This window comes from Schistocerca serialis, chromosome 4 (genome assembly GCF_023864345.2).
Source record: "Schistocerca serialis cubense isolate TAMUIC-IGC-003099 chromosome 4, iqSchSeri2.2, whole genome shotgun sequence".
In the NCBI taxonomy this organism is placed as follows: Eukaryota; Metazoa; Arthropoda; class Insecta; order Orthoptera; family Acrididae; genus Schistocerca; species Schistocerca serialis.
The window spans coordinates 608,954,185-608,959,623 of record NC_064641.1 but is presented as its reverse complement, the minus strand read 5'-3'; positions in this window follow the sequence as shown (position 1 = coordinate 608,959,623).

Here is a 5,439-nt window from a genome sequence, read left to right as displayed (position 1 = left end):
TGTCCAATTAGCAGAATTAGTTAACTTAATCTACTTCGTGATCACCAGTTATGATGTAAAGTTTCTCGCTCTTTTCATTTCTGCTACTTCTCATTACTTCCGCCTTTCTTCGATTTTCTCTCAATCCATATTCTGTACTCATGAGATTGTTCATTCCGTATAGCACATCTATATAATTCTTCATCGCTTTCAGTGAACATACTAATGTCATCAGCGAATCGTAACACTGACATTCTTTCACCTTGATTTTTAGTTCCACTATTGAACATCCCATCCCTTTTATTTTGTTTCGGCGGCGTATAGATCGAATAGCAGAGGTGAAACACTACGTCCCAGTCTTAGACCACTTTTAATGTGAGCACTTCGTTCTTGGTCTTCGAATCTTTTTGTTACCTCTTTGTTTTTTTAAGCAGTGTGTATTACCCGTCTATCCCCATAGATTACCCCTATTCTTCAAAATTTCGACCATCTTGCACCATTTTATATTGTCGAACGCCATTTCGAGATCTATAAAACCTATGAACGTGTCTTGACCTATCTTAAGTCTTGCTTCCATTATCAACAGCAAAGTCACAACTGCCTCTCTGGTTCCTTTATCTTTACTAAAGCCAGAGCGATCGTCATCTAACTGATCCTCAATTTTCTTTTCCATTACTTTGTATATTATTCTAGAAAGTAATTTGGGGGAATGAGATGTTAAGATGGCTGTGCGATAATTTTGGAAATTGTCGGGTCTTGCGATGATCGCAATTAGTGAGGATGACTTTTTCCGAAAGTCAGATATTATGCCACCAGACACATACATTCTACACACATTTTGTAGCAACTTTTCCCAATGATTTTAGAAATTCTGATGGAATGTTATCTATCGCTTCTGTCTTATTCGACATTTTCCAAAGCGCTTTTAAGTTCTGGCTCTACCACTGGATCCCTCATCTCTTCTATATCGACTTCTGTTTGTTATTCTATCACGTCATCAGAAACGTCCTCTCACTCATACAGGCGCTCCAGTTTATTCTTTCTACCTATCCACTCTCTCCTCGGCATTTAGCAGTGGAATTTCCATTGTACTCTTAATGTTGCCGCCCTTGCTTTTAATTTCACCGAAGATTGTTTTCACTTCTCTTCCATGAATAGTTTCTCTTTAGGTTTCTTCAGATATTTCATGCATCCATTTCGAATTAGCTACGATACATTTCCTATTTATTTTATTCCTGACTTGTATTTTTGTATTCCTGAATTTCCCTGAACATTTTTGTACTTCCTTCCTTCATCAATGATATGAGGTATTTCTTCAGTTATCCCTGCTTTCTTTGCAGTTAGTTACCTTCTTTATACCTACACTGATAAGCTAGATTGTTATGGCCCCCACCCAATACCTGTAATGTGCACCTTTGGCACGGATAAAGGAGGCGACGCGTCATGGCAAGGAGGGAGTTGGCACCACATCTGTACACACAAGTCATCTGATTCCTGTAAATTCCGGGGAGGGGGCCATGAGCTCTGACACCACGTTATATCACATGCCAGGTGTGTTCGACTTCGTTCAGGTCTGGTAAGTCAGGGGCGGGGGGGGGGGGGAGGGGGGCGGGGCGTGAGTGGTGGTGGGGGGGGGGGGGCGGCATCACATCAATTGGAACTCGCCACTGTGTTCCTTGCACCACTATATCACATGGCACATTATCTTGCTGAAAGATCCCACTGTAATCAGCACGAAGGAGTGTACGTGGGCCTGTAGGCCGCTGGTGGCCGAGCGGTTCTAGGCGCTTCAGTCCGGAACCGCGCGCCTGCTACGGTCGCAGGTTCGAATCCTGCCTCGGGCATGGAGGTGTGTGATGTCCTTAGGTTAGTTAGGTTTAAGTAGTTCTAAGTTCTAGGGGACGGATGACCTCAGATGTTAAGTCCTATAGTGTTCAGAGCCAGTGTACGTGGGCTACAACTAGTGTACGATACTCAGTGGAAGTTATGGTGCCTTGGACAAGCTCCACTGGACCCATGGATACCCACGTGAATGCTCCCCAAAGCATACTGGAGCCGCCACCAGCTTGTCTCTGTTCCGCAGTACCAGTGTGAAGAAGACGTTCCACAGGATGACTAGTGATTCGAGCCCTCCTATCGGCGTGATGAAGAAGGTATCGGAATTAATCAGACCGTGCAACGCTCTGCCACTGCGTCATTTAATCCAGTGGCGATGGTCTCGTGCCCATTTCAGTCGTAGTTGCCGATGCCGTGGTGTTTAACATTGGCAAGTGTTCGGTCGACCGTGTGTTCAGACACACTTGTACTCTGCCCAGCATTAACGTCTGATTTTAGTTCCCGTACAGTTCACCGCCCGTCCTGTTTTACCAGCCTGGCCAGATTACGACGTCCGATAACCGTAATGAGGGGTTCCCGCCCAACTCCAGGGCATCTGGACGTGGTTTCACCATGGCTTCACCAGGTGTGGAAGGCACTCAACACAGCAGTCCTAGAACATTTGACAAGTCGTGCAGTTTCCGAAATGCTTGTGCCTAGCATCCGAGCCATCACAATTTGCCTTCGGTCACAGTCAGAGAGATCGCTCGCCTATGCCATTCTACACACGGACAGCACGCTCAGTGATACTACATCTACCGCGCGTTCGTCTGACAAGCAGTTGTTCCTCGCCAGGTGACGCTGTTGTCTTCTGGTCGGGTTTTTACCGATGCTAGGTCGGTGGTCATAATGTTGTTGCGGGGTCAGTGTCTGTTTTTCTTCCCAACATCTGTAACTGTCCTTTTCAGAAATTTCCACTTCTCTTCAGCTGAAGTGCCTACTCAGCTATTCATGTGAACGTTATTTATAGTCTCACAAAATATCAAGGGTATCTCATCATAGCTTAGCACTCCCGTATCCAACTTCTTTGCATGTTGATTCTTCCTGACTAGTCTCGTAAGCTTCAACCTACTCTTCATCATTACCAAACTTTAAGCTGAGCCTACATCTACCCCTAGGTACGCCTTATAATACAATGTCTGATTACGGATTAGCCGCCTGACCACGATGTAATCTAACTGAAATTTTCTATATCTTCCGACTATTTCCAAGTATACCTCCTCCTCTTGTGATCCTTGATCAGGTTATTTACTATCACTAGCTGAAATTTATTGCGGTACCTTTCTCATTCTTACTACCACGATGATATTCTCTGGTAAAACTTTCTTCTACTCCTTCCCCTACAACCGAATTACAATCTCCCAACACTATTAGATTTTCAGCTCCCTTTACGTACTGAGTTACCCGTTCGGTATCTTCCTGCTATATCTCTATTTCTTCATCCCTGTGACATCGGTATCGGAGCTTAAATATTTTTGTTAGTGTTGGCTTTCTGTCGACTCTGATGAGAACAATCCTATCATTGAACTTCTCGCGCTAACCCACTCTGTGTCCTAGTTTCCTATTCATAACAAATCCTACTCTCGTTACACAATTTTCTCCTCCTGTTGATATTTCCTTATACTCGTCTGACCAGAAATCCTTGTCTTCTTTCCATTACACATCGCTGATTCCCACTGCATCTAGATTGAGCTTTAGCATTTGCCTTTACAGATTTTCTTGCTTCACTACCACGTTCGAACTCCTTACATTCCATGCCCCGACTTGTACGACGTTGCCTTCTCATCGATTATTCAGTCTTTTCCTCATGATCACCACCCCCTTGGCAGACCTCTCCCGGATATTCGAATGAGGTATTAGTGCGTAATCTCTTGCCGATGGTGACATCATATATTTTTCAATTATAGACCACATTTCCTGTGCGTACAAGTTATGTGTCTTTAATTTAGAGGTTTTCATTGCCTTCTGCATTCTGGAGCCTTTGATCATTGCTGATCTTCCGCCTTTTAGGGGAAGTTTTTCGGACAAGAGAGTGATCTGAACTTCCAGTCGCTCCTCCGCCCCCTTTGACAAGGTCGTTGGCAGAATGAGAGTGACTTCTCACTCCGAAAGTCCTTTGTCGCCACTGCTGATGTTTTTTATACAGAATTCAAGCACTGGAGGGTTTAGAACCCCAGACTAAGGACGTTTTGATTACTAATGGAAAACGCTACCCCTAGACCAGAGTTACAACCTGACTATGCGTAGGGACTTAAATAAAATGAATGGGGTGCAATGGTCGAACCACAATTTTCTGTGGCCAGTGGTGAGCGACGCTTGAGGTGGTGTAAGGTCTGACGTCACTGGACAGTGAATAAAGAGGACGACTGATCTGCAGTGATAAATCACGCTTTACCTTGTGGCAGTCCGATGGGACTATTTGTGTTTGGCAACTTCCTGGAGAATCTGTCATCGTTTGTAGCGGCTACATGGAATACGGATGAGGACATGTTATGGTGTGGGGGTATATGGGTTGGGGTGCAGTCCCATTACTCTACTTATGAGACCGCTAAATGCGGAAAGATAAGAACACATTTTAGAGCATTGCCTACTGCGTACACTGGAGGGAGAGTTCTCAGGCGAGGACTGTACCAGCATGACAATGCACCCTGTCATTAAGCAGAACTTTGTGGCAATGGTTTGTGGACAATGATATTACTGAAATTCCGTGGCCTACCCAAAGTGCCGACCTTAGCCCAACGGAAGTTCTTTGGAATGATTTAGAACGTCGACCAGCGTCCAACATCACTACCTCCTCTGGTTCGGGCTCTGGAGGAAGAATGGGCTGCCGTCCTCCGCCCCCCCCTCCCTCCGTCCCCTCCCCCGCGACGCTGACACTCAGACACCTGCAGCAATTTTCTCACGCTTAACACAACAGTTTTTCACATGAGCCATTATAAAATCATGTCAACTCATCTTGGTTACGGATATGTTTTGTTACAACCAAGTGTGATCCTTGCTCCGTAAGTAGGAAATTGCAGTTTGAGGTGCAATTCTAAAACCACTGTTCAGTGACGCAATTGTCATAACAGGAAAACATTGTGCCGAAACCATAGAACCCCAGGTATGGAGTAATGGAAGAAAGTCTTTTTGGTGCATGAGCCTTGTTTTGTACTGTTTCAACCTTCTGGCTGAGTTTACGCCTAGCGTACGCTGTGTCAAGTTTACGGTGCAGACTACTTATTGTCAACAGTGAAACATGGCGTGGGTCCGGTGATGATTTGGGAGGTCATGTCGTGGTATTGTTTGAGCCCTATGATTATTCTGCATGGTCCAAGTACTGCCAAGAATTATACGGTCATTATGACCGATTGGGCTCATTCCATGGTACAATTTTAGTGCCCCGTTGGTGACGATTTGTTCCAAGACAATATGGCCCCTGTTCAGACAGCCTGCACAGTCAAAGACTGGTTTTGTGAGCACGAGGATGAATATTTGCAACTCCCCTGGCCACCATAGTCACCAGATCTCAAAATTACTGATAGTGTGTCGTGTGTGATTGCTGTCTACTTCAATCATCCTTAGCTGAACTTACCACTATTTTGC